Raw genomic sequence first — 11044 nt, 5'->3', positions numbered from 1 at the left:
CCTACCTACTTTAAGCTCAATGTTCAAAAGATGGTTTCATAAGGAAAATATTCTTCAAAAGTCTAAAATAAATTATATTTCAGCTGGTATCCTATATTTGTCAACACTAACTTGCTCTATTTATTAATATATTGGTATCCTTCTTAGACAGAATCACATTTTTCCAAAAAAGACAGATTTTATGTAAATAGATATGAAAAATTACTCAAACCTTTAATTCATAAATAAATCTTGGTGAATTAAATTTCCATGGTATCAACAAATGCATACTCCTGATTAAAAGGACTTTCAATGTTAAACTTATAAATTAAAAACAAATACAAGAATACCTTGTTTTATAGCATTTTCCTTTATTGCACTTTGCAAATATGCTGACTTTTTAACAAATTGAAGGTTTATTCCAACCCTGTACCAAGCCAATCTATCAGCACCATTTTTCCAACAGCATGTGCTCACTTCGAGTCTATGTCACACTTTAGTAATTCGTTTTCAATATTACTATATCTGTTATGTTGATCTGTGATAAGTTATCTCTGATGTTACTATTGTGCTTGTTTTCAGGCACTATGAACCACTCAAAAAAAGGATGGCAACCATAATCCATGAATGTGTGTATTCTGACTGCTCCACTGACCATCTGTTTCCACTACCCTCTTTTTCTCAGGCCCCCCTATTCCCTGAGATGCAGCAGTATTGAAATGAGGTCAATTCATAACCCTACAATGGCCCCTAGGTGCTCAAGTGAAAGAAGTTGCATGTCTCTCATTTTCAGTCAAAAGCTGGAAATGACTAGTCTTGGTGGGGAAGGCATGTTGAAAGCTGAGACAGACAGGAAGGTAGGCTTCCTACACCAAACAGTAAGTAACCCAAGTTGTGAATACAAGGGAAAAGCTTGAAGGAAATTAAAAGCGCTACTCCAGTGAACACCTAAATGATAAGAAAGTGAAACAGCTGATAATTTTGAGTGGTCTGGATAGAAGATCCAGCCAATCACAACATTCCTTTAAGCTAAAGCCCAATGCAGAGCAAGGCCCTAACTCTCTTTAATTCTATGAAAGCTGAGAAAAAGAGGGTGAGGAAGCTAAGGAAGAAAAGTAGGAAGCTGGCAGAGGTTGGTTCAGGAGGTTTAAGGAAAGATGCCATCCCCATCTTAATAGTACTGTACAGGTGAGACCATAATTACTTACTACAAAAATACAAGGTGAGTCAGCAAGTACTGATGTTGAGAAGGTACAGCAAATTTTCCAGACATCTAGCTAAGATAACTGATGAAAGTGGCTACACTAATTAACAGATTTTCAGTGTTGAAGAAACAGTCATCAACTGTTTGACAGTTGATGCCTGTCATCTGTTGAAGAAACAGTTGAAGACTGACAGTGATATTGACAGATGGAAGAAGATGCCATCTAGGACATGCACAGTCAGAAAGAAGTCAATGCCTGGCTTCAGAGCTTCAAAGGACAGGCTGATTCTCTTATTAGGACCTAATGCAGTTGGTGACTTCGAGTTGAAGCCAATGCTCATTTACCATTCTGAAAATTCTAGGGCCTTAAAAATCATCATAAGTCTAGACTGACTGTACTCTACAAATGGAATAACAAAGCCTGGATGACAGCACATCTGTTTACAACACGGTTTACTGAATATTTTAAGCCCATAGTTGAAGACCCAGTGCTCAGAAAAATATTACTGCTTATTGACAAAGCACCTGGTTACCCAAGAACTCCGATGGTGATGTACAGAGATTAATGTTGCTTTCATGCCTGCAATAACCATTCTGCAGCTCATTGATCAAGGAGTAAGTTTGACCATTAAGTCTCACTATTTAAGAAACACATTTCATAAGGCCATAGCTGCCACAGAAAGAGATTCCTCTGATGGATCTGGGCAAAGTAACCTGAAAACCTTCTGAAAAGGATTCACCATTCTAGACGCCATAAATAACAATCACGATTCACAAGAGAAGGGCAAAATACCAACATTAATAGGATATTTGGTTAACGATACCAACGCTTATGGATGACTCTGAGGGGTTCAAGACTTCAGTGGAGAAAGTAACTGGATGTAATTAGCAAGAGAGCTAGAATTATAAGTGGAGTGTAAAGATGTGACTGAATTGCTCTGCACGTTGTTGAAATGACAACAAAACATTTAGAACATTACTGGAGTGGCAGGGTTTGACCCTAAGTTCAAAAGAAGATCTACTGTGGGGAAAATGCTATCAAAGAGCATCACATGCTACAGAGGAATCTTTGGTGAAAGGAAGAGTCAATGTGGCAAACTTCATTGTTGCCTTATTTTAAGAAATACCCACAGCCACCTCAATCTTCAGTAACCATCACCCTGATTCAGTCAGCAGCCATCAACATCAAGGTGAGACCCTCTACCAGCAAATAGGTTACAACTCACTGAAGGCTCAAATGTTCATTAGCATTTTCTAACAATAAAGCAGTTTTAAAATAAGATATATACATTGTCTTTTTAGACATAATGCCATTTTACACACTTAATAGACTATAGTATAATGTAAACAAAACTTTTATATGCACTGTGAAACAAAAAAAAAAATCCTGCAACTTGCTTTATTGCATTGGTCTGGAATCGAACCCATAATACCTCAGCAGTATACATATTTTACTAACATTTTTGTTTAATCAACTGAATTTTGTTGATGAATTATTTCATTCAACATTTTTTGAGCCATGTATTGAACCAGTCACTGGAACTAACAGTATAATGACAAAAGGCAGACAATACCTTAATTAATAATAAATTGTAGAGTATACTAGAGAGTTATGTGCTAAGTTGTAACAAAAACAGTCTAAGAAAAGGGGATAGGAAGTATATATGATGTAGGATGGTTTGTGCTTTTTAGATAGGGTCTCACTGAGGTTACATTTGCACAAAGATTAGAAGGAGATGAAGAAGCCACCTGAGAGAAAGAATTCCAAGCACAGTGAACAGAAGCCTCAAAGATACTGAGGGTTGGAGCATATCTGGTATAGTGGAGGAATAGTAATATAAAGCCTCGTGTGTGGCAGCAGAAACATGAACAAAGAGAAAAGTAAATGGGAAAAAGACAGATCATGTGAGATCTCGCAAGCCGTTTTGAAGAACTCTGGCTTTAAACTCTGGGTGATGGTCGGGCGGGGTGCCCCACATGTATAATCCAGAACTTTTTGAGGTCAAGTGGGGAGGATCACTTGAAACCAGGAGCTCAAGACTAGCCTGGGCAACATAGTGAAATCTTGTCTCTACAAAACATTAAAAAAAAAAAAAAAATGATCCAGGCCCACAGCCACCTCAATCTTCAGTAACCATCACCCTGATTCAGTCAGCAGCCATCAACATCAAGTTACTCAGGAAGCTGAGGTGGGTGGATTACTTGAGCCCAGAAGTTTGAGGCTGCAGTGAGCTAAGATTGCCCCACTGCACTCCAGCCTGGGTGGCACCAAGGCCCTGTCTCTAAAAGCAAACACCACCACCACCAAAAACTCTGGGTAATAGTGATTGAGTTCCATAGCACAAAAATATGACAGACAGAACGGCCCAGGTCAGTTGAATATCATTAACCAAAAACTCTTTAAAATCGAGAAGAGCTGAAAAATAAAGAAGCATCAGTCTCTAAAAGAATCAGTCAGGAGACTTTGTTTCCAGGCCTGTTTATTGGCTGCTTAGTCTTACGTACATTCCTGTCATCTCTGATTCATGGTTTCTTCACTTTTAAGATGGGGATAACACGAACAGCCCTGCTTTAACATAGGTTAAATGTTTTGAGAATTATAAAATACTATACAATTAGCCCTGCATGTCCATGAGTTCTGCATTTGTGGATTCAAGAACTATGGATCGAAAATGTAGTGTTTGCGGGATGTGGAACCTCAGCTGTGGAGGACCAACTTTTAGCATCTGTGCATTCCCCAGAACCCACTGAAGGACCTAAGCATCCGTGAATTGTGGTATCTACAGCAGGTCCTGGAACCAATCCACTGAGGGACGAATGCATTATGTTAGTTGTTTTCTTGTTTTTATTTTACTCTCCAATTTATAACCTCTTCTAAAGTGATCTAAATGATTCTGAAACCTTGCATACAAATTAAGTTTTTAATAAATTTAGTCATGATTTTACAACATTAAGGAAGTTCTGTATTGGTGGTACATTTATATTCTCAATGAAAGAATTTTTTTGAAACAATATTCTTTCAATAAACCTTATTAGATACCAAGTCTGCCCCATGAACTATGCTGAAGTATATATAAAAATCACTACCCTTAAGGGGCTTACTTTGGTGAGGGGCACAGACACAAACAGATAATTTTAAAATGTTATGGCTTTCACTCCAGCACAGGATTTCAAACACCTGGTTCCCTCCATCCGTCTCAACCCTATAGATTACACAAAAGCAAAAATAAGTCTAATGAATAAAAAACCTTGGGGCACTAAAAGCAATTGGCGTCTACAGTGTTAAGGAAATGGCAACCAGGAGATGGAGCAGGCCAAATGCTACCAACTGGGAAAGACCTAGTAGTGACCTTTTCCAGTCTTTACACTGCTCTGGGCAGATAATTCCTACCCCGTACGATACAATGAAACAGAACAGCTCTGCTACCACCCCAGTGCCATCTGGAGTGTACAGGATATTATTATATCAGGAAAGCACCAGAACACAAGCAGTTTGGGAAGCAGTAACAAGTTCAGGTGATTGGCAAGGACTCTGTGTGTTCTGTCCTCACCCGCACTGCATACATAGAATAAGGATAGCAGGTTCTAGAGAAGATCATGCCTCATAGGCAGGTCAACAGGAAGTTCCTTTTTGGCACCAATTCTCAAACTGTATCACCTCAAATCAAGCCCATACACCCCCACCTTTGCTCCATGAAATCATACAAAGACACAAGTTAGAGCCTAGTCTTTCACCCTTCTCCCAGGCAAATATTACTAGCTCATAACTTGGTACTTCCATGAAAAATACAACCAGACACTTGGAAAGTATGAGCACAACAAAAGAAAGACAATAAACTGAACAATCTGTATCATGAGAAAAAAGACTAAAGAGAATGTAAATTTAAAACAAGCATAAATATTCACCAATTGAAGATATGTACATATTTTTTAAATTGCTGAACTAAAAAACTCGATGGGTTAACTAGCAAATTGAATAAAGGACAAGAACATACTCGTGGCAACAAGTTCAGATCAAGCAATTCTCCTACAAAGCATTAAAAAAGGAATAAGGAAGTAGAAAACATAAACACTTCTCAAAAGCTATGAGACATGATTAAAATATTTAAATGTCAGTATCTACCTAATAAGATTCCTAGAGAGGGATATAAGTAAATATGTCTAGAAATGACTAAGAATTTCCCAGAATTAAATACTGAAAAACTCAGACACAAACAGGATCAGGATATGTAACTCAAAGAATCCAAACATGATGTAGGAAAAAAGAGAAGTAGGACAAAAACTGTAAAACCTTATACTAACATGAAAAAAGGAGACTTCCAAGTCAACTTATAAACAATAGAAAAAATAAATCCCAAACTAAAATTTTACAAAAACTAACAGACATCTTTACAAAAAACCTGATTAAGGTTAAAAAACAAAAAAAAGAGAGAGAGAGAGAGAGAAACATAAACACTAATAAAATTGATAAAGGAGAAATGACCAGACACATAAGCAATGGAAAGAATATAAGAAAAAATGAAAAGCTTAAAAAGACTAGTTTAGAAGAAAATGGAAAAGAGATAAAAGTTATTCCATTTTAAATAGCATCTGGATTAGACAAATTCTAAGCATCAAATAACTGTTGATTCTAGTGTTAAATCACTGCAGGCCACTGGGAAAATAAAATACTAAGAATCCCCAAATCATTTCATAAAGCTAACATATCCTTAATAACAAAACATGATAAACCTCATACCAATTTGACATGATTATAGGTACAAAAATTATAAATAAAATGCTAGCAAACATAATCTACTGATATGTCAAAGGAATAACATACAATTGAAAAGAATAATGACAAGTGTGGTTTGTTATGAGAATGCAAATGTGAGTCTGTATTTATTCCCTCAATAAACATTTGGGAGGCTGTGAAGAAAATAGCTAACACAGCATTATTCATAATAGTGGAAACAATCCAAATGTCCATCAACCAGTCAATGGATAAACAAAATGTGTTATGTATATTCATACAATGAAATATTATTCAGCCATAAAAAAATGAAGTGATATATATTACAATATGAACGAACATTAAAAACATTAAGCAAAGTGTAAGCAGTCAGTCACAAAAGACAATATATTAAATGATTCCATTCATATGAAATGTCCACAATTAGGAAATCTACAAAGATAGATAGTAGATTAATGGTTGGTTAGGACTGGAGAAGTGGGGGCTATTGGAGCATGAGAGGTGATTGTTAAAAGGTAAACAGTTTCTTTCTGAGGTGATACGAATGTTCCAAAATTGACTCTAGCAATGTACATATATTCCTGTGAATATACTAAAAACCACTGATTTGTATGGTATGTGAATATATTTCAATAAAGCTGTTTTTTTAAAAGAGCAAAAGAAAAGACTTTACATAGCACCCCTTAGATTGCCATCCTTACAAAGGTCTGCTTGCAAGGCTGACCTTTGGGAACTCAAGATTTGGGGAGGCTTTCCAACACACTGATAAGAGTGGGTCACTATACCTAAACTGCACAAACAAAATTTTTATGCTGAATACCTGTTTTTCTTCTGGAACACTGGAATTTTGGTACATTCCAGGCAGAGGATGCTATGTGACCACCCCACAATAAAATGTTAAGCACCGACTCTCTAATGAGCTTCCTGGTACACATTTTACATGTGTCATCACAATATATTGCTAGAGAAATCAGTGTGCCCTGTGTGACTCCACTTGTAGAAGACAATTGGAAGTTTGTGCCTGGTTTCCTGCTGACTTCACCTCCTGCTCCTTCTCTGTTTGCTGATTTTGCTTTATATCCTTTCACTGTAATAAATCACAGCAATGCATACAACTATATGCTGAGCCCTGTGAGTCCTGCTAGAGAATCAACAAAACTGGCAGGTGGGAGGGATCTAGTACAGTAGTTGAAAGGTACTTCATTTCTACCAGACTGACAAAAATACCAAAACACTGTTGGTGAGAATAAAAGGGAAAAGATACTTTCTTTCACTGCTAACAAGAAATGTAATCATACTATTATGCCCTCTGGCAATATTATATCAACATGGCCACAACTATTAAAGTTAAAAACTTAACATACTTCAACCCCAAAACTCAATACTGAGAATCTATACCCCAGAAATAAAAGTACTACTTTTATTGAGATATATTAGGTTGTAGCAGTAAATAACAAAAGAAATAAAGTAACTATCCATCATTAGGAACATAATTGCTAACAGGATGTTTGCAGTGAATTCGTGTAATTTTATGTTACCTCTGCATCCACTTTGAACATAAGTTGGACTTTCTCGTACCAGAAGCAGTGTTCTGTTACCCCTGACAGTTTACAGTTTTCTACCTCCTCCTAGTTCCTCAGTGTGGTCGATCCAGATATCTACTTCATACAACTGCCTCCTACTTACCACCTCTTTATAGGTAGTCAGTGAAATCCAAACCACATAACTTGACCTGCTGACTCACACAGCCTGCATAGGCTGTGCAGATATGCCACAGTGACCACCTTTTAGTCACAGTGACTCCGTGGAACATGTACCCACTTACTCTAAACCCACCAATTAGAACTCCCTGCAGGAAACCCACCAAGGTAATACCCTGGGCCCCAGTAAAGGTTTTGGCCCAAAAGTTCCCCTCTCTCTCTTTTGTTCCCCATTCAGTGGTTGAATGTGCACGTATCAGTGGCTCCCCACTTCCGGTTGGCCATAGGAGGTGTGCTGCCCTCTTGTCTCTGGATTTCTAAGTAATAAACTGCTTCTGTTATTTCATGTTTTGGTGAGTTGTATCCTGTGTATCTTGCCCAATTACACCTGAATTCAACTCCTTTTCTGGTCAGGACTCTCCCCTAGAGAATGGCTATCTTGATAGAAATAAACTCAACACAGGTAAGACAAGAGCCACAAGGGCATCTGCCAGTACGAACAAGTTTCCTGTGAGAGGGACACCGGTCGAGGGTCAGGGACACTAAGGCATTAGGTCATATGCCAGGAAAAAGAAGTATCCTGTGAAAGGCACATGTAAACACCCATGACCACATCTCCTGAAGTCCTATCAGGGCAAGAGTAGTGTTTATAGCCATTCTCCAGAGACAGGCCACAAGATCAAATTCGAGGAAAATACAACAGTGTTTTTGAGTGACAAAGGCAAAATGCAGAAACTTAATATTATCTCATTTTGGTAAAACAATATATGTGTGAAAACATATACGCTATATATGATCACCTGAGCAAGGACTATATATATGTATAATTGAAACAGGGCTAGACAGCCAACTTAGAAAAGATTAAACTCAATGATGTGCAGTTGAAGCCCAAAGAAAAAATGAACAAAACATATAAATATGCAAAGCCAGAGATATGCATATTATAGGATAAGATCTGTGTGGAAGCAAAATAGGCTTCCTGGAGAGGTTACATCTTACTATATATTGAAAAATGAGCACTAGTTTTGTGTGTATGTTGGGAGGATGAGATGCATTTCAAAGAAATGCTATGAACCAAGTAATGAAGTAATATACGCAATAAAGTATGAGGTAAACAGAACCAGGGGTCAGATCATGGCTGCTCTTGAAGGTCACATAAGAAATTTAGCCTTTACCTAATAGGTGGTGAAAAGCTTTTGTTGGTTTTAAGCAGGGAAATTACAATCAGACTTGTGGTATAAACAGACACGGCAATGAATACGATGAATTTGAGGTAAATTAAACTGCAAGTAAAACAGGTAAATTGGGAGGCTGGTGAAGGAATGCAGAGGAGAGATGGCATGAGCCTACAAAAGGGCAGTGGTAGCAGGAAAAAGGGATGAATATAACACACCTTTCAGAAGTCAAGTCAGCAAAACCAATGAAGCAGAGAGGAAAGTAAAAAAAGTTCCCAGATTTCTACAATGAATGGTAGTAGGATTGTTATACCAACTCAAATAGCATTTACAGGAAAATGAGCTTGAGAGAAAATACTGAGTTCCATTTGGGATAAAATGAATGAGTTTCTATAGAGCATTCAAAGGGAGAGATCCAGTAAACATTTAGATTCAAAAGGTAATCTTGGGGAAGAGTTCAGGGTTGGACATAATGGATTTTCAAGTCATGAACATATAAACATAAGAATAGATGAAATGGTAAAGAAAGGGCATGCAAGTGAGAAGAGTGGCAGCTTGAAAGAGTATCAGAAACACCAGGTTTATGGTAGTTATTATACTGGAGCCAAAAGGACAACATTACTTTAGTCTTTATTTTACATAATAGAACCATATATAGATGGCTGGATGGATGACAGCAGATAGCCACTATGGTCTATGTTGTATGCAGTTGTTATTGCATCTGACAGAGGTCTAGGGCTGATGTTGCTCAGACCATTCAGTTTTATAATCCCCAGGAAGAATACCTGGGTAGCAAAAAGGAAGGCAGAGTAGAGGGAATCTAACTCTAACAAAAGATCTAGAAGAACAGCTAGTAATTAACTCCTTCCTCCCTTTTATTCATCTAAATCTACTTACACTACACAACTGTAGTTTTCCTTACTCTTTCTTCTATTTTATTTGTCTCTATTCTAGTTATATTTTAGTCTATTTACTATTTTATAAGATACAAATTAAACAATTCAGAGGTCACTAGTATCTCAGTGAGAGCTAATTAATTTTCATTTGTACAAGATTTTTGTACATAGGATGTTTAAGTTAACCAGCTTTTGAGGTATAAGTTGCAATCAATAAAATTAATCCTGTTAGTGTACAGTTCAGTAAGTTTTGACAAACATCCAGTCATGTAACCATTACCACAATCACCCTGAGAAGCTCTCCTGTGCCCCTTCACAGTCAATAACCTTCCTCAGTGTGGTAGGCAGAATTCTGAAAGTGCACCCACTCCCCACATCCCCAGATTTCGTACCCTACAGGAACCTGTAAATATGATATATATTCCATTACCACATTATGTTATATGGCACAGTTGACCTAAAAATATGGCGATTATCTGGTTGGGCCTAATGTAATTACATGAATCCTTAAAAGCAGAGCGCTTTCTCTGGCTGGTGACAGAAAAAGAGAGATTTGAAGCATGAGAAAGACTTAATGTGCAATTGCTGCTTTAAAGGTGGAGGGGGCCTTAACATGAGAGAACAGATCCTGGTTGACAGCTAACAAAGAAACAGGGGCCTCACTCCTACAAGGAAACACCTCTGCCAACAGCCTGAATGAACCCAGAAGCAGATTCTTATTCCTTAGGGCCTCCAGATAAAAGGCCAGTCCATTTGACACCTTGACCCCTCTTGTGAGACCGAGAGCAGAGAACCCAGTTAAAAAACAACCTAGACTTCTGACCCACTAACACTGTGAAATAATAAATGTGCATTGTTTTAAGCTGTTAAAATTGTGGTAATTTGTTACACAGTAATAGAAAATTAATATATTCAACCCCCAAGAAAACAGAAATCCACTGTCCTAGTTTCAACTTTTCTAGAACGTCTCATGAATGGATTCATACTTTTGAGTTTCATCTGTATTGTTGCACAAATCAGTAGTTGTACATTCCTTTTTATTACTGAGTAATATTCTTTCTTATCTCTTTACCAGTAGATAGATTAACTAGAGTTGTTTCCATTTTGGAGTTATTATGAATAAAGTAACTATACACATTCAAGTGTAATTCTTTCTGTGGACACATTTCTCTTATAAATACCAAGCAGTGGGACTGCTAGGTTGTATGGTAAGGTAAATGTATGTTTAACTTTATAGAAAATTGCCAAAGTGCTTTCCCAAGCTTTTGAATACTATACAATTTTTAATTCTCTCCTTTTGTAGGAGAGCTAAAACTACTCCACATCTTCAACAATTGTTACTGTCTTTTTAATTTAAG

At 37.3% G+C, this 11044-nt stretch overlaps 1 protein-coding gene across 5 annotated transcripts in view; it reads right to left on the bottom strand.

Annotated features, from left to right (window-relative positions):
- Positions 1-11044, bottom strand: part of USP53 (ubiquitin specific peptidase 53) — a 67581-nt gene that overhangs the window by 45375 nt on the left and 11162 nt on the right. The gene's annotated exons all lie outside the window — the stretch shown is intronic.

The sequence above is a fragment of the Cebus imitator genome, unplaced genomic scaffold, assembly GCF_001604975.1.
Source record: "Cebus imitator isolate Cc_AM_T3 unplaced genomic scaffold, Cebus_imitator-1.0 Scaffold233, whole genome shotgun sequence".
In the NCBI taxonomy this organism is placed as follows: Eukaryota; Metazoa; Chordata; class Mammalia; order Primates; family Cebidae; genus Cebus; species Cebus imitator.
This window is presented reverse-complemented; position numbering and strand designations above follow the sequence as displayed.